The sequence below is a fragment of the Protopterus annectens genome, chromosome 3.part0 (assembly GCF_019279795.1).
Source record: "Protopterus annectens isolate FY-2018-M chromosome 3.part0, PAN1.0, whole genome shotgun sequence".
In the NCBI taxonomy this organism is placed as follows: Eukaryota; Metazoa; Chordata; order Ceratodontiformes; family Protopteridae; genus Protopterus; species Protopterus annectens.
In genome coordinates this window covers 743,103,284-743,123,098 of record NC_056731.1, presented here as the reverse complement: position 1 = coordinate 743,123,098, position 19,815 = coordinate 743,103,284, and positions in this window count along the sequence as shown.

Genomic DNA, 19,815 nt, shown 5'->3' with positions numbered 1-19,815 from the left:
CGAGGAACAGAGGACCTAAACAGGAGGGAGTGTGTGAACTATGATGGAAATTAATTATGTTTGGGAAATGGGAGTGTGAGAACAGACCATATTCGGGGAACGGGAGTGTGAGAACAGACCTGTTGCAGTAAGGAAACTCTTTTGATTATGGTCGAGGAAGTGTGTGTGTGTGTGTGTGTGTGTGTGTGTGTGTGTGTGTGTGTGTGTGTGTGTGTGTGTGTGTGTGTGTGTGTGTGTGTGTGTATGTATACAAATTATATGAGACTTTAAGTGATTGCTGATTAGTTCTGTTAACATGCAGTCCTATTTTTATGTTTTTATAACTGTGTTCCCAGGCTTAGTAATGGTATTCACAGTCATATGTGTATTTATTTCATGTAAGTCTAAAGTGTCAAGTTTGTTAAAGGAGTTGCTGTATTTGGATGGATATTACCCAGCGGAAAGATATGCATCTGCTTACTCTTTTACTCACCGCTGTGATAAAATAATACTGATAACCAGATGTGCCAAGCCCTTCTGACTAGTAAAGAATGGTAACAAAACTAAGTCGGAGGTTGAACCAGTAGCTTTGATTAGATTGCAGTCAGTCACATTTTGAAAATCTGTACTAATACCTTATGATTATATCTGGTTTAGCACACTGAGAAAGGTTTCATTGAAATGAGTGACAGTTTCATCCTGTGGCAGAGATTTTAGTATTTGCCAATTACAATGTTTTAGGTTGGATATGAAGGTGTCACTGTTAAACCTACTTAAATTGTGTAAAAGTTGTAGTGATGTTTTTAGTGGTATGGCTTTCTTCCTACAAGTTTTGGAAGGTGATCTCTAACAGAGTTTGAAAGGGTGCAAATACATGCAATTTTATTTGGGTTGGATGAAAGAGTTCAGTCAAAGGTAGATTTTTTTAATGGTTTTGAAAAAGCCCTATAATATGCACTTTATACGTGCCATGGGGGGGGGGGGGTTTGGGAAACCTGGATTCAGCAAGGGAGCCAAGAATTGAAAAGGTATGGAAACCACTGACCTAAGGCATGTACCCACCATCTAGCAATCTATGCTACTTACTCTGTATCCTGTCTCACTCCTTTATGATTCCCCTACTATTTCCTCCTAATCTCTGCACCTACCTACTCCACCATCTCTCCAAACGAAACTCTATATCTGGTTCAGTTTACAGCCATAAGTGTAATGTCCAATAAGCTTTATAAATACATCACTGCTGTTACTGTTACTGTTGTACTAATGTTTCAATATGTGCCATCACAGATGTGACCAATGCTCCTATGCATATATGAATGCATACTCCATGTAAATTCACTGTCCTCATGTAACTAAGTTACTCATATTTTACATTTGGGGCTTATGCTGGGATTGTTGAATTGCATTTACAGTATATCAATTTTATTAATTTTTATTATTAATTTCTGTATTTAATGCATCTTTCTATGGAGCTTTTCTCCCCGGGCCTCTGCTGAATAAGAACCTGTCTCCAGTCGGATTTTCGTGGTAAACAAATGTAAATAAATAAATAAAGTGCAACTTACATCTATGGATGGGAAAAAGAAAATTTACCCCAGGACTGCCCATGTACTACTAATGGACAGTTGCAGCTCCAAAATGCTTTATCCCACACATGGGTCTCTTCAAATTATCTATGGTATGATCCCATTTATTCTTATTAGGGGTAATACATATAATTATCGACCATGGAATGATTAAGGCAAATCTATAACCAAATGGAATAGGTTATTCTGAACACAAAAAAGGAAACTGGCTAGGCTTAAAAATAGCCTGGAAGATCAGCTAGCCTAATATGTACCTCTGAATCTATGAACTTATAAACTCCCCATTGGTCATTATTCTACTATACGCCTATGAACCTAGAAGTAGCTAGGCCTCTTATGACCACATCTGTCTGAACAAAACTACCATTTATAACATATTACATGTGCACAACCTTTCTGCCAAATGCTAGTAGGCTGCACTTTTTCCAATTTACTTTTAGATTGTTTTTGATAAACCGTGTATGTGCTCAGTGGATGAGCAGATAAAACTGCCCAGTCTGCAGTCTTCAGCAAATGTGGTCAACCAAAAATCTGTGATACTTGGCTTGAATGTCTGCAAAATAAATGTCATATAGGAGAGGCCCAAGAACTGATCCTTGTGGCTCGCCACTAATTACAAATTTATATTCAGAGAGAAAGAGGGAGAACCAGCAACTTTCACAAATTGAGATTTCTTGGATAGCCAGTTTGCAATCCAGAGGACAATGCAGGGTTGTACATTAAGCTTGTCTAATTTTCCAATAATATAAGCATGAGGTAGTGTCAAAAGCCTTGGTCAGGTCAAGATAAGCAGTATACACAGAATGACCACAGTCCATGGCCCATGTATCCTAAGTAGGTTCAGGAGGCAGGACCTATCCTTCACAAAACCAAACTGTCTGGGATACAGATTAGTTAAGTTACATATGTCTGCTTAAAGGAGTTCTGCTATGATGTGTTCCATGGCTATGAAGATTTATTGATGTATTTGATTATTTGTATTTGTTTTCCACTCATCTCCATGGTCCTTTTTCAGACTCAGCCTGGGAGCTGTGTCTGGTTAAGTGACTTGCTCAGTCACACAGTTAGGAAATGGAAGCTGAGGAAATCAAACCTTGCACCACTGGACCACAAGAAACAACTCATTAACAGCTCCTTAAATAAGGCTGATGAGGCTGATGCTCTATAATTATTCAGGTCCTTAGAGAGGCCAGCCCTGTGTAGTGGAGTCACAGTGACTGTTCTCCAGGCATCATTCACAAACCTTGTAGATAGGCTGAAGATGAACAGTTTAAGTACAGTCTCAGATAGTACTTACTTGGCACTGATGAGAATTTGACATGGTATGTTGTCTGGTCTTATAGAAATATTATTTTTATCCTTTTTATCCTTTGACAGGAATTCTAAAACTTGGTCCAAGGTGATTACTGGGAAAAATGAATTATCAGGGATAGTAGAGACAACAACATGGGAATGACAGGTAAATCTGTTTGCTAATATATTTGCTATATGACTGGGGTCAAAATGGGTGATATTATTATGGATGAGCTCGGTGCAGTGTTTGACATCATTCCTTAATTTTCAAACATAAATGAAGAAAGATTTGCAGTTTTCTTTGAAATCTGTAACAAACGTTGGTTTATTCTCTGCTTTACATTTTCTAGTAGTGCTTTTATATTCCTTGCCGGCATCTTTTAATACAGTCTTGAGGTAGGGTGATTTAGATTTCTTGCAACTTTTTATTATTTTTCTTTTGTTATACAGTTCATTAATAGAGGAGTTCTACCAGAGAGGCTTATTCCTGCATTTACAGCTATATTTAGGACAAATGGCAAATGCAGCAGCCCTCTCAGCTGGATTCAGTTGCAAGGAATTCATGGGAATTTTCCATAGGTTTGCTACAAGATAAAGTAGATTTTCCTTGGAGAACCCCCTAAAGATAATTTCATTTGGTTGCTGGGTGGTACCATTAGACCTGACAGAAAACATGACTGATTTGTGTTCAGAATTATCACGGATGAGGAGATGCAGAGTGGAGTGCAGATGGAGGGCTACTTTGGTAAGGATCAGGAGATAGATTTTAGAACCTTTAGTGAATAGTTGTACCATTTGATTCAGTGTATTGGGATTAACAAATTTTAGGAAACACTGAGCATAACTATTTGTCAGAGTTTAAGAGTGGAGTGCCAATCAATGCTTGGGTAATTGAAGTCCTCTAGAAAGAAACCATTTTATTTGATAGTTACTGCCTTAATGCAGTTTTCTTTTTGTTTTATCTCTGAGTGACAATGAAGGGGATCTGTAGGTAGCAATAAAATAATAGTTGGATTTGTTAAGGGTGATATGGATTTCCTTGAGTTCAAAATTAAGGTTGCTGATAGTTTGCTGTTTCTAACAAATATAGACACACCCCACAGTTTCCCCAATGCCTGAAGGCATGATGAATGCTAAAACCCGTCTCAGTAACTATACAATATGAATATGTTCAAGCTGCAGGAGGGCCTTAAGTTCTGGCATCTTTCTATTTAGACTCATAGCACTGAGTAGTGTCACACTGATGTTCCACAAATTTGAGGTTGACTTTTCTATGTAGAAATCTCCAGTAGGGGAACTCTACCTTATAAAAAAATCACTATGGGGGCAACAAAGGCTTTAGGCAGTATTTTGGAGGCCCTGGTATGACAATATAAGTTATCCCTGATGAAACAGACAGTCTTATCTAGCATGTTATCCCAGGATGATGCATACTGGATGCTCTTAGAATGACACTAACTACTTAACGGTTGTTAAATTCAGTTATCTTGTCTTTGCATCTAGACATCATTCTTGGTGAAGGCAGGATACTATTCAAAACCATTCTCTTTCCTGCTTCTAACACATGCATAGTAACTTTTATCATTATCTTTCTGCATGTTCTATTGGGTAGAGTGCTTACGTTCATTCACTCCAACATGGGACACCCCTAGATCATGGTTATAGTTTTCTGGCTAATGGATCCCTTGGGTACTTCTCTTCCTTTTGTCAAGAATCAGAAGTGTCTAGGCCTCCTATGTGACAAGTATCTCAACTGCCATAAATGCACTGGCTCAGAAGTAAGTAAAGTACTAATAGAACTCAAAATATCCTATAAACTGTAGAAAGTCAACATTCCATGGACATAAATGCGTTTCTTCCTCAGATTAGAATGCAGCTTATCTATTTTTGCTCTTAACTTGGCAGACAATACCATTCACTTCAAAACTACAGAAAACAAAATACTTAGATTTGTTCTTCTCTTTAGCAAGAATGCACAACATTACATTACTCTCCACAAAAGAAAATGGCTGACATTGCAGCTTAGGCTGTTCTTCTCTTTAACACACTTAATTTCAAAGCAGAGATGAGGCTGGGGTGTGGTGAAAGGGATAGACACCCTGGGTGCAAAGTGCAAGGAAACACAACTGCCGGATGCTGAATGATCTTCAGTGCATTACTGTCATACAGAAATGAATGCCAGTATATCATTTGTGGTCAAGACATGAAGTACTTCAGTGCTCCATGTGTGTTACAAACTGTAGAAGCCATGGTTTGATACAGTTTAAAAAGAAAAGACCAGGAAATCAGGGAATGGCACAGGACAGCTACAGCTCAGTTTCAAAGTTTTACATAAGCATTACTGTCTATCTCTACTCATCAAGGTATATATATATATATATATATATATATATATATATATATATATATATATATATATATATATATAGCCTCACCCCACTCAGCATGAAATTCTGACTACTTATAACTGCAAAGGCCACCTGTACTGGCTACATGCTAGATATTCTTTTACAAAATTGCACCAGAAAGCTGGAACTCTTTTTCCTCAAGATATAAGACAAATAGACAATCTTAAACAATTCAGGCAGTGTCTTTAGTGGTTGCTATTCTGTGATGCAGCTGTGAATAAAGCCATGAATAAAGCTGCAAACATGTCTGCTTTAGCCAGGTTGGCATGCACCAGTCCTTTAGCCTGGCACATTTCAGCCAACTTGACTCTTTGTCAGCTTGCCATACTCCTCTGCTGACATTCTGGCATGCTCTCCCTGACTAACTAAGCTAACAAGAAAATAAATCAATTGTGATGTGAATGCTGACTGTTCACTGCAGGGCTGATTGAGAGTACAAACACTTTCTGTGACCACTGTACATAGGGTACAGGAATTCAATATCCACACCACTACAAGCCAATTAATATGTCATGCTGATAACTCACCACCGTCAACCAATTTATATGTGATGTGGATATACCACCACTGCCAAACATTTAATATGTGATGCCCCTGCACTTGCTCAGTAATCAAGGAGCCTCAATCCTCACCACTGGCAACAGTGAGGTGCATACACAATGAGAGGATGACAAGTACACACACAGTAAAGTACAATTTCCCTTAAGAGCACACAGAGACCAAAGTCAGTCTGAGTGCTGGTTTCTGCCTCTTTCTCTAGATCTCCAATAAGACTCCCCACTGCCACAGCTATAGGGTTAAGATCTCAGCTGAGGGGTCAGTCCAAGACCTCCAGCACTCTCTCTGTCCAACCAGTGCTTCGTGTCCCTGCCCAAGCAGCTAACACACACACTTTGAGATTTGATTTATATACAAACACACACATACACACACACACACATACACACACGCACACACACACACATCTGGGGAAGGCTGGCATAGGTTTACTAGCTATGTCCCCTTCTGCCCAGACTATAAGGTAGTTATCACTGCCACCAACCCAAACTTATCAGCTACTTTAAAAGCCCTTACAAAGGGTAACTAATCCTACTGTGTAATGTTACTATTATCTAAATGGTAAGTGTGACCAAGACCAAGGCTATTTAGGAGTGGCCTGTACATTGTCACCAAATACACATGCAAGTACTCTAAGAGCTTAAATATGTCTCACAAATATCAGCCACAATATAGGTTTACATATATTTAATAATAAATAATAAAAGAACAAGACAATACTAAAACAACACAGTAACTACAGAGTTCAGAATGAGAGGAAATATTTTAAAACAACATTGTAGGACAGTTTCAAATAAATACAGAAAACATCTAAACTAATCATTACTATATTCCTATATATAGCTAAAAGAAATTACTTTTCCCTAGTTACTTGTAGAGCTAGGCGGATGCAGAAGTGTTGAATGGATGTTTCTAGGTCCAAGACAACATTCAAAATGCACAGTCTATCTCTGAGAGAGTTCTTAAATTACTATCAAACATTACTGCTGGGTCAACTTGGATGACATCACTTTTTGTCACCTGCCTTCAGTTCCCAGACTAACAGATACCAACAGAATTTTATCATTGCTGTGTGAGAAGTATATATCTCTCAGATGTGCAGCTGCTAGGAAGCAATAAAACACTTACATTTTAAACCTAGTAATTATTTCTGTTTTAAGACAATAGGAAAACCACTAGCTCTAGACATTGTGTCTGCTTCCTGAGAAATACCACAGTCATAAAACACTTTACTTTTCAACTTATTTTCTTGAAGTTTTGAAAGTTAACTCTGTATGTTCCAGCTTGTACTATTAAAACATACATTTGCACAGGTATATAGTTTATAGGCTCATAGGTTCATAGGTAGGTACTAGGCTATCGGCCCTAGGGCCCATACAAGACTAGCCAAAAAATGTACCCTGGCTTTTGCCACCCAATAAAATTATTTTCCTATGCCCCTGTCGAGCAGAGCCACAGAAGTGATCCCCAGGGTGAATTTCCCATTTCCCATCCAATCATCAAGATTTTTCTTGAAGAGTGCTAATGAGGAGCTCTGTTTAACATAGATAGGTAGTCTGTTCCAGGGTATGGGAAGTCTCTGAGACAGGAATCTATCCATCCAGCATGTTCTGTTTATTGTGGTGACAAGGTTTAGGTCCCTAGAGCGTGTAGCTCAGAAGGATTGGGATTTCTTTAAGTGGAGCATGTCCAACATCTCTGGGTTTGACATAGCTTTGTATGTTAGGCAGAGATCGCCCCTGAGTAGGCGATATGCAATGGAGTAAAGCTGTAGTTTTTTGAGACAGTCTGCATAGGTCATCTGTTTGAGGACAGTAATCCTCTTTGTGAGGTATTTCTGTGGTCTTTCCAGTTGTTGTACATGTCTTGTGAGGTACATACCAAAAGGGGCATTGTACTCTATAATGGGTCTAATGAGTGATGAGTACAGGGGAACAATGACCTCTTTTTTTCTGGATGAGAATCCTTTTGTGATGAGATGAGCCATGTAGAAGGATTTCCTGACCACTGTGGTGATGTGATTATCAAAGGAGAGACTACTGTCCACCTGTGTCCCAAGGTCTCTTATCACATTTTCGGCATTAAGTAGACTACCAGCTATGTGGTAGTTCATGGGTACAGAGTTTTTACCAAAGAGGATGACAATACACTTTTTGGCATTGAGCTTCAGGCCATGGCTTTGACACCAGGTATCTGTCTCAGTGAGGCCCTTTTGTAGTTTGTCCACATCATTAGGAGTTTCAATTATGGTTCCTAGTTTGCAGTCATCTGCAAACTTTGTTAGCCAAAGACCTTCTGTGTTGGCTTGCACTTCAGAGAAGTAGATACCAAACAGGAGAGGACCCAGGACTGAACTCTGTGGTACTCCACTTGTCACTGGTCTGATGTCGGATTTGGAATTCACTACTTTCACAGTGTGGGTTCTGTCCATGAGGCAGTTGGCAACCCATTTTGTGACATAGGTATTTATACCTAGTTTAGTGAGCTTATCTATAATTCCAGAGTGGGGGATGGTGTCGAAAGCCTTGGCGAGATCTAGATAAGCTGTGTGAACCATTTTACCCTCATCTACGGCTTTGGTGACTGCTTCAAAGAAGTCAATCAGGTTTAGGAGACATGATCTGCCTTTTACAAATCAAAACTGGGTACGGTCCAGAGTTTGGAGATTACCAATGTCTTTGTTTATGAGTTCCACGATAATACGTTCCATGGCCTTGCAGACCAGGCTCGTAGGCTAATGGGGTGGTAGTTCCCGGGGTCCGTCATGGCTCCCCCTTTGTGGAGTGGGATAACCGTCGCGGTGTGCCATTCAGTGGGTACAAAGCCTGAGGTGAGGCTATGATTGAACATGGTACTTAGGTAGGGTGCCAGTTCATTCTGTAGTTCATGTAGAACGCAGCCTGGGATATTGTCAGGTCCCATGGATGCTGTGTTTTTGGCTTTGGAGAGTGTATTTTTTACCTGTGCAGCCTTGATTATAGGAACTTTGCATTCTTCCGGTATAGAGATGGGCCCTCTAGGGGGTGAGAGGGGGGTAAAGTTAGCACTGAACCTATCTGCTAGGATGTTGGCAATATCAGTTGGTTCTGTATATTTAGTGCCATTGTGCTGTAACTCAGAGCAGATCTGAGTGTTCCCATTTAGATTCTTGACATAGCTATAGAATGCTTTGTGGTTGCCTTTAGAGTCAGTGGCAATTTTGTTTTCGTAACTAGCTTTGGAGGATTTTATGAGAGATCTCAGCTTCTTACTGAGATTGACCAGGGAGTTCCTCCAGTCATGGGATTTTACTCTTTTTTGCAACAGTTTCTTTCTTCTGTTGTAGAGTTTGTTTATGGCAGAGGACCACCAGATTGGCTTCCTTTTTTTGGAGGATAACATCTTGGTTCTATTAGGGATAGCATGATCCATGCACCCGTGTAAGTGCTTATAAAGATATGATATATTGATATATATATATGCTTATATACATTTCTATTCTTTTCCAGTAGGGTACACTGTGGTTACATTCTTGAAGCTTAGTACATAACATACAGTTCAACACACACTTCTACACCAGTAGTTTAATATGCACATAACATATAGTTCTCTTACATTTATAAGACAAGAATTTGATTTCTGCATTAGTAACTGTATTTAGAGCACAACCTGGAGCTGTTTGCTGAATTTCCAGTTTGCACTTATTTTTAAAATAGTTTTTTTCTCAAAACTTGCATTTTATCTGTCTTTGGCCTAGCACTCTTGTGTGGGGTCATTTACTGCACTGTTATAACTTGTTGATACATGTTAACCTCTGCTATCTCTGAAAAAACAAAAAAACAAAAAAAATATTGCTTTTTTCCCACTTTTCTGAGATTTAAAAAAGTTCAGTTACAGGCTTGCTGTTCTTGAACTGTTTGTAAGTTTCTGTGAGGCCATTTTTTGCTTGGGCTAAAGGAAAGTCTCTCTGTTGATCAGTGGCAGTGAAAAACATTGAGCAGCCTGCCTGCCCCTGTGGGAGTGGTTACTGACTTGAAACTGTAGTTTTATTGGCCATTTTGGGTCAATTCCAAAACTCCTTCATCTTCCTCTCTTAAAACCTGGTTGCCTCATGGTTTTGGCGTCTTTTCAGGCTTGTTGGCTGTTGGTGAAGCACCCACCAAGAGGAGAAAATGCTGAGAAAAGAAAGGAGCCACTTTTGAGACTTTAAGTATTTTTCCTCTGTTTATTTGCTAAGTTTTTCTGCATAGCCGCCTATTTTGAGCATTTTCTGGCTTGTTAAATATGATTTCTGCATTAGTAACTGTATTTAGAGCACAACCTAGAGCTGTTTACTGAATTTCCTGTTTGCACTTATTTTTAAAATCGTTTTTTTCTCAAAACTTGCATTTTATCTGTCTTTGGCCTAGCACTCTTGTGTGGGGTCATTTACTGCACTGCTATAACTTGTTGATACTTGTTAACCTCTGCTATCTCTGAAAAACAAAAACAAAAAAAAAATCTTGCTTTTTCCCACTTTTCTGAGATTTAAAAAAGTCAGTTACAGGCTTGCTGTTCCTGAACTGTTTGTAAGTTTCTGAGGCCATTTTTGCTTGGGCTAAAGGAAAGTCTCTCTGTTGATCAGTGGCAGTGAAAAACATTGAGCAGCCTGTCTGCCCCTGTGGGAGTGGTTACTGACTTGAAACTGTAGTTTTATTGGCCATTTTGGGTCAATTCCAAAACTCCTTCATCTTCCTCTCTTAAAACCTGGTTGCCTCATGGTTTTGGCATCTTTTCAGGCTTGTTGGCTGTTGGTGAAGCACCCACCAACAGGAGAAAATGCTGAGAGAAGAAAGGAGCCACTTTTGAGACTTTAAGTATTTTTCCTCTGTTTATTTGCTAAGTTTTTCTGCATAGCCGCCTATTTTGAGCATTTTCTGGCTTATTAAATTTGATTTCTGCATTAGTAACTGTATTTAGAGCACAACCTAGAACTGTTTACTGAATTTCCTGCTTGCACTTATTTTTAAAATATTTTTTTTCTCAAAACTTGCATTTTATCTGTCTTTGGCCTAGCACTCTTGTGTGGGGTCATTTACTGCACTGTTATAACTTGTTGATACATGTTAACCTCTGCTATCTCTGAAAAAACAAAAAAAAAAAATCTTGCTTTTTCCCACTTTTCTGAGATTTAAAAAAGTTCAGTTACAGGCTTGCTGTTCTTGAACTGTTTGTAAGTTTCTGTGAGGCCATTTTTTGCTTGGGCTAAAGGAATGTCTCTCTGTTGATCAGTGGCAGTGAAAAACATTGAGCAGCCTGCCTGCCCCTGTGGGAGTGGTTGCTGTCTTGAAACTGTAGTTTTATTGGCCATTTTGGGTCAATTCCAAAACTCCTTCGTCTTCCTCTCTTAAAACCCTCTTTTGTGCGTTTTTGTGCATAGCGCAACAGCAGGCAGTGCCGCCTAATTGGGTTTAAACTATTCCTGGCTCCACAAAGTCTGCTCTTCACTTTTTCCCTTGGAACTGCTCTATCTCTCAATTTAAACACCATATTCTCAGTCTAAGGCCCTTCACTGGTCCAATTAAGTAATCCTACAAGTTAGCACTATTAAACCATAAGCACTATTTACTCTTATACTCTCTACAATTACCCTGTCCTCTATTGGTCCGTCTTAAATTCAGTTTCCCTGTTACTCTAGCATGTCCAAAGGTCAGTCAACGGTTTCCTCTCCAGTCCAGCTGGTGAATCTGGGAACTTTGAGGCAATGTTACAACTGTCTCATGTACAAGGACAACCCTCTCCTCCTCCAAACAGGTTCAAATATATGTGAGAGATGCAACTATTTAGCCAAACTGGAGGCTGAACTCTCTCATCTCAAAACTGGTGTAACCAGTCAGGAGGAGAAGGTAACCTCACACAACACAATTCCAGTATCACATAATCCCACCACATCAGCGAACCAAACACATAAATACACAAAAACATACTCGGAGGCTCTAAATAAAAATCTACCTAAGCAACAGAGACCTCCAAAGCAGACATCCAAGCAAACGCTACCTCAAAACAAAACACACACAACACATAACCCACAAAGTCAGTGTGCCAAGCAGCCACAGCCCTTAAGGCTGAATAACACACCTGATACTCTTGTTATAGGTGACTCTATTGTCAGACACACTGACGTCCCACTCACCAGGCTGAATAAAGAGAAGGTCACGGTGAGCTGCCTGTCGGGTGCTAGGATCCGACACATAACACAAGCACTCAGGTCACTCCAAAGCAAATGCAAATATGACTCAGTCATTGTACATGCTGGTGTGAATGACCTGAGACATACCTCCCTGGACTACATGAAAAGAGACATAGAGGAGCTCTCTAATCATGTAGCCCAGGCTGGTATGACCCTGACCTTGAGCAGCATCTTACCCTCACCTAGAATGATGCCACAGTACAAAGACAAAATGATCGATTTTAACAATTGGCTAAAATTTTGGTGTCATTCAAAGGGGATCCAGTGTCTGTCAGCCTGGGATGACATGCTCGACAAACCACGTTGCTTCGCTAGGGACGGCTTGCACCTGTCACCACTGGGCTTTCGGATATTGGCAAAGGCTCTTGCCACCCCCATAGTGCCTTTTTTAGGCAAGGCTCAAAAGTCAAACCCACCCCCATAGACAGCACAAGGAACAAGAAACTAAGGGTAATGTTGCTAAATGCCAGAAGTCTTAACCTCAAGATGCACGCACTCGAAGCTCTCCTCAGTATGGAGAACATCGATATCTGTGCAGTGACAGAAACCTGGTTCAAGGCTCCAGAGAGCACCCCAGCACTACCAGGCTATACCTCGTATCATGCTTTTCGGCCCCAAAACCCGGACCGAACCACAAAAGGAGGGGGAGTTTCCATATTTATCAAGGATATTTACACCTCCAGGTTAGTGGCATTGCACGAAGTATCGGAGACCATCCATGTGCAACTAACAGTGGGCAAGACTGCTTTTCATTTTATAGCATCCTACAGACTACCCTCTCAAAGTCAGGAATCCCATTCGGCTTTCCTGAAAACATTGGAGAACATGAAGATCTCTCCGAACACCATTATATTGGGCGACTTCAACTACCCAAACATTGACTGGGAGCACTACTCAAGCCCCAGCACCTTAGCCCAAAGATTCCTGGAAATTATAAACTCAAATGCTATGGAACAACTAGTCACCACTCCCACAAGAGGGGACAACATACTAGACCTGATCATTACCAACATGGGGACTCTATGCTCCACACCAGAAGTATATCCCTCATTGGTAAGATCAGACCATAAATTAATTTCACTGGATGTCCACATCCCGACCCCACCCCCAGCCCAGAAAACCACAGTGAAAAACTTCTCAAAAGCGAACTTCTCACTTCTCAAAACCGAAGTGGAATCCTTCAAGGCCCCAGGGCCAGTGGAAACTACAGCCCAAACTGCAGAATCCTATATAAATGCATTCTACGGACATCTCCAGGAATGCATGAATCATGCTATCCCAAATAAAACCAAGACCCAATCATCCAAAGGCAGGCATCCAGTCTGGTGGACCCCTGCCATAAATAAACTGTACAACAGAAGGAGGAAGCTACTACATGATAGAGCAAAATCCCTAATAGGGAAGGCATCTCTGATCAGTACTAGCAAAAATTACGATCCTCATAAAATCCTCCAAGGCCAGCTTCGAGAGAAAAATTGCACAGGACACCAAAGACAATCATAAGGCTTTTTTCAGTTATGTTAGAAACCTGGGATGCAACTCCCAGACTTGTTCTGAGTTGATTCTAAACGACAAAAATACACTGAACCCACAGACATCGCCAATATCCTGGCAGACAGGTTCAGTGCAAACTTCTCCCCCCCCCCCCCAAAGAGCAAGTATCTATCCCGGCAGAGGGCTGCCTCCCAAACATCTCAGATGCTCAGGTGAAGGCTGCCCTCTCCAAAGCAAAAAACACTGCTTCCATGGGACCAGATGGCATCCCAGGTTGCGCCCTACATGAACTACAAGAGGAACTAATCCCTCAAATAAAACAGCTATACAATCTCAGCCTCACTACAGGATATGTGCCCACAGAATGGCGTACAGCAACAGTGGTCCCACTCCACAAAGGTGGAGCCTCTACGGACCCTGGAAACTATCACCCCATAAGCCTGACTAGCTTAGTCTGCAAGGCTATGGAGAGCATCATCATGGAGCTCATAAACAAAGACATTGGGGACCTACAGACACTAGATCCTACCCAGTTCGGCTTTGTCAAGGGCAGATCCTGCCTTTTGAACCTGGTTGACTTCTTTGAAACAGTCACCAAAGCCATAGATGAAGGGAAGGTAGTCCGCACAGCCTATCTGGACCTTGCAAAGGCATTTGACACAATACCCCACTCGGGCATCATAGATAAGCTATCCAGCTTAAATATAAACCCCTATGTCACAAGATGGGTCGCAAACTGGCTCAAAGACAGAACCCACAGAGTGAGAGTTGCTGGAGCCATGTCAGACTCGAAACCGGTCACAAGTGGCATCCCACAGGGTTCTGTCCTGGGACCACTCTTGTTCAGTATATACTTTTCCGAGGTATAGGCAAACGTGGGAGGACTATGGCTCACCAAGTTCGCAGACGACTGCAAACTGGGCGCCATAATCAACTCTCCAGCTGACACAAACATCCTTCAAAAAGGTCTCACAGAGACAGATAACTGGTGCCAGCACCATGGTTTAAAGCTAAATGCCAAAAAATGTATAGTCATACCCTTTGGCAAAAGCAATGTGCCCACAAATTACCACATACGCGGAAACCCATTAAGTACAGAGAAAGTTATTAGGGACCTGGGGACCCAAGTTGATAGCAATCTCTCCTCTGAAAACCACATTGCCAAAGTGGTTAGAAAGACCTTCTACATAGCCCACCTCATCACGAAGGGTTTCACATCTAGATCAAGAGAGGTAATCGTGCCCCTTTATTCATCCCTCATCAGGCCCATCATAGAATACAATGCCCCTTTTGGGATGTACCTTACCCGACACCTGCAGCAATTAGAAAGACCCCAAAAGTATCTCACCAAGAGGATCAAGGGTCTCAAACAGATGCCATATGCTGCTCGGTTAAAACAACTCCAGCTCTACTCAGTTGCATACCGCCTACTTTGAGGCGATCTATGCCTGACATACAAAGCTATGTCAAATCCAGAATTAATGGACATGCTCCACCTCAGTAAATCTAAATCCCTTAGAGCCACACTCGAGGGACTTGAACCTCAGCACAGAAATAAATAGAACTTGCTGGAGGGACAGGTTCATAATCCAGAGGCTCCCTTCGCTCTGGAATAGAATTCCAGTTCATGTGAGGCAGAGCACCTCACTGAATCTCTTCAAGAAGAATCTCGATAAGTGGATGGGGGATCGTAGGTTTGTCCCAGGGATTACTCCCCTGTCACTATTAGACAGAGGCACAGTAAACTAAACCTTAAAAAGGGCACAGTATACTCAAATCAAGGGGTGGCATAAGCCATACAGAATCGGGCTAGGCTTATAATTGCCCCAGGGCAGATAGCCTAGTATGAACCTATGAACCTACGAACCTAAGCATATGAATCATATTAATATTTCCAAATGACACACAACTATCCACAAAAATCCAGATAGCTGGGCTGGCAGTGTGACACCAAGCAAAGGATTTCTGATATTATGATGGCCAAAATTTTCATGTGACTGCAAAGCAGTTTGTTCTTTAATCGGTCTGTGTGGTATGTTTTTTTTTTATTTAAACTCCATCCTTTTGCACATTGAAATTCTACTTGGCTGGCATGCAACTAATCAAGCATGCCTGAGGACATCTACTTATACTTGAGCTATACCTGGGGAGTGCTGTGTAGTTCACAGGGTGGTTGCAATATTGAAGACTACTTTTGATAGAGACATGTGTTAGCATCTTCTGCATTTCTAAAAAATGTATAACAAGTGTGTTATCTTTGACACTATTACTTAGTAGTAAACCAAACCTCTTATAGTGCAAAAAAGTATTGACTGAGCACAGTTGTACACTGTTGCAGACACTTTAGTACAGCTGTATACTGTGGCAAATACTGAGCACAGCTGTACACTGTTGCATACACTTGAGCATAGCTGTACACTGTTGCAGACACTTGAGAACAGTTGTATACTGTTGCAGCCACTTGAGGACAGCTATATACTGTTGCAGACACTTGGGCACAGCTGTACATTTTTATAGACACTTGAACACAGCTGTACACTGCTGCAGACAATTGAGTATAGCTCTAAACTGTCGCAGACACCAGTACAGCTGTACATTGTTGCAGGCACTTGAGCACAGCTATAGACTCCTGCAGACATCTGCTGCTAGGTTTACTTGCACATAGTAACCATATACATTTAGGGCAGAGTTCTGCTGTTGCTGTTGTCATACTGTACACTGTCCCATTTTACTTGTTTGCTGTTGCTGTAACTGAGTCAAATTGCTTATTGCTGTAAACTGAAAACTCTCTCATTACTTTTACTTTTCTGCTGCTGTGCTGTCTGGGCCAAATTGACTGTCTTTGCTTCCAGTAACCAGAAACTTGCTGCTCTTGCATTTGCATTGTTTGTATCACCATTTTTTAATTAAAACTGTTGTTGAAACACCAGAGTTTGCTAGCTGTCTTATCACATTCTCAAATTATGATACCACCATTATTATGCTATAATTTTAAACTGCTGCTGCTGATCCACTTTCGGCTCTATTTCTCATTCTGATCCAAGTGTCTGGCTATGATACAATCCTCTGCAGTTGCAAAAACCATGCCAGATTCCATACCCTTCTTACTGTTTTTTAAACCATTTGCTGAGACTGTCCTTGGTATAATTATAATTTCATTATAGCTGCTATGACTCATTTGTTGCAGCTACCTTGTTGTGTACGCTGAGTCGGACTAGAAATTTTAAAAACAGAGTCTGACTTCATCTGTGATTTTCTAGTCGTATCACTAAGTTGAACCTGACAAACCACTTTACAACACTGGTGTATCTACTGCTGAATAAACTATTCTATCCTGCTTACTGTTTTTTCTACTACCAAACCAAATCTCCTACCCAGTTAATAGTAAATATAAAAATCCCTTCCCTACAACAAACATCATTAGTATATTCCTTAAACACCAGGCACATTGAACCATGACACAGCCTGATAGGACACGGCACCCTAAGACAATGTAACAACTGACCAATGGTTATTGCCAACCATTTGTTTTTTCCCTAGATGAATGTATATGTAAGAGCTACAAGCATTTAAAAATCTTAGAGTCCAGACTCTCATCCAAACATAATGGTAGCATCCATCAGATTGTCAGCACTTAAAACTACATCACACAACAATACCAACCTTGGCTTTAGCCCACAAACAAGCTTGCTTACACTGTGATCATTGAGAAATCCCTGCCCAAACTTCAAAGGCCTCCAAGATGCAGACTGAGTATACAGTATATTCATCATAACACTTACCAGTAAACAGCATCTCTAGACACAAAAAACAGTAGAAGAACAAAAGGGGGTCACCAAAATGTTAAGCCAATGTCCTTAAGACACAAGGTTGAGCTAACACATCCGGTAAGGACTTAGCTATAGGTAAATAACAATAGTAAAACATACAGGTGCACTTCTCACTAGAATGAGTAAAGACAGGGTGATGGTAAGGTGTCTCTCAGGTGCCAGGATCTGCCATGTTACTACAGGCCCAAAGTCCCTTCTCCCAATATACTGATATGACTTGTATGTTGTGCACATTGGAGTGAGCAATTTAAGACTCAACATCTTAGATCATATGAACAGGGACATTACGGAGCTCTCAGAATAAGTGTCTGATGTTGGTATTAAACTAGTATTGAGCAGTATCCTACCATTACCAATAATTATGCCACAGTACAAACAAAAGAGAATTGATTTTCACTGTAGGCATAATTATTACTGTCATTCTAAGAGGGTTCAACATATATCATACAGGGGCATGATGACCGACAGCCTTGCCTGCTTTGCTAGGGATGATCTGCACCTGGTCTGCTCATGGGTTTCATTTAATAGCCAAAACTTTTTCTAATCCCATAGTGCCTTTGTTAGTCAAAGACAGCTGCCTCAAAATACTGCTATAGTCAAACATAATCATGACTATATTAAAGTAGCACTGCTCAGCTGCTCCTTACAGGTCTTCCTGACCCATGGAAGTATAAAAATCTGCATAGTTACTGAAACTATGATAACACACCCAGAGTGCCCGGTTTCAGTGCCTACCACTCTTTTATACCCACTTCCAAAAATGGCTGTGTTGTTAGAGAGGATGTGTCCATATTCGTAAGAAGCCAAGTCACTTCTAGACTCATAAAATGGGGCAATGACCCTGAACCCTTCTATATCCTACCAACTACTATAAACAAACTATACAGCAAGAGGAAGAAACGTATAGTCCATGAGGACAAAATTAGCATCCCCACCTCTAAAAGTGAACTCAGAAAAATTAAAGAACCCAGAAGCAAAATCGAATCTTTCAAAGGTAAGTGGAAAATGAACATTACCACCTATGTTGAGGCCAACCACAAAGTTTTCATTAACTATGTCAGAAACCTTGGACCAATATTCAGCAATGGACTGAGCTAATACATAACAACAACACATATTCACCCCAGAAGACAGACAACATATTAGCCAGTAATATTTAGCTTAGATGTAACATCCTTGTCTCCCATTAACTAAAACATGACCTCCATTGGTCCAGACAATGTATCAGGCTGCCTTCATGTCAGTTGAAAACATCCTTATTGACTTACTACTGAAAATATCTAGTCTCACCCTCTCTCCTGGAGTTGTGCCAGAGGTGTAGAGGATTGCTGTAGTAATCCCACTGCACAAGAGAGAAACCACCCCTGATCTGGAAACTATAGATCTATACGCTTCACCATCTTTATCTGTAAAACATCACAGGGTATCATTATGGAAGTTATTAACAAGAACAGCAGCAGTCAACAATCCCTTGAGCCAAACCAGTTTGGGCTCTTTAAAGATAGATTTTTCCTCCTAACTTGATGGACTTCTTTAGAGTCACTGATGCATTGGATGCTGACAAATCAGTTCACACTGTTTACCTTAACCTGGTAAAGACCATCATACTTTCTGGCATAGTCAACAAACTAATCAAGCTAAATATAAATGTCTGTGTTGCCCATTGAATAGCAAACTGACTTATTGACAGAACCTGATTTATAGGTGTAGGGGGCATGTCAAGGATGAGGCTGATGGCCTGTGTCTGATCAAGTTTGTGGATGACTACAAAGTCATAGCTGTCAGAAACTCTCCAGCTGACTTCCATATTATCCTGGGGGGTCTAATACCTACAGCAAAGTGGTGCCTGGACAATGACCTCAAGCTAAATGCAAAGAAATGCAGTATTGTGTCCATTGGCAAACATGGACACCCATGTACATACCTCATAGATGGCAGCCCTTTGAAAACTGACATTTATTAGAGACTTGGGCACTTGCATTGTTGCTGAACTATCCTTTGATCATCATGTACCCACAGTCATTCAGAAATCCTTTTATCTAACCATACTGATAACCATGGAGTATATCTTCTAGGTCAAAAGAAGTTATCATCCCTGTATCTATTTCTACCTTCTCAGACCCATAATAAAATATAATCCCCTTTCGGTATGTACCTGTTAAACATTTGACTCATCTTAAAAGATCACAATGTTTCCTAAGGCAATCAAGGTAAATGTCTTCCTTGTGCCACACAGACCACCTGACAGGACTGTCACCATTCCCTTTTTCTTACTGATTGTTGATGGTGATCTCTGTCTCCCTTCAAAGTCTTGAAGGATACTGTACTATGTGTCCTACACATTTGCAAAACAAACACCACCCTAAACACCCATGCAAAGGAAATAAACTTCGACACCAGCATCAACAGGACTCGATGGGGTAGATATCTCTGTCAAAAAATGTCTCTTTCATGAAATG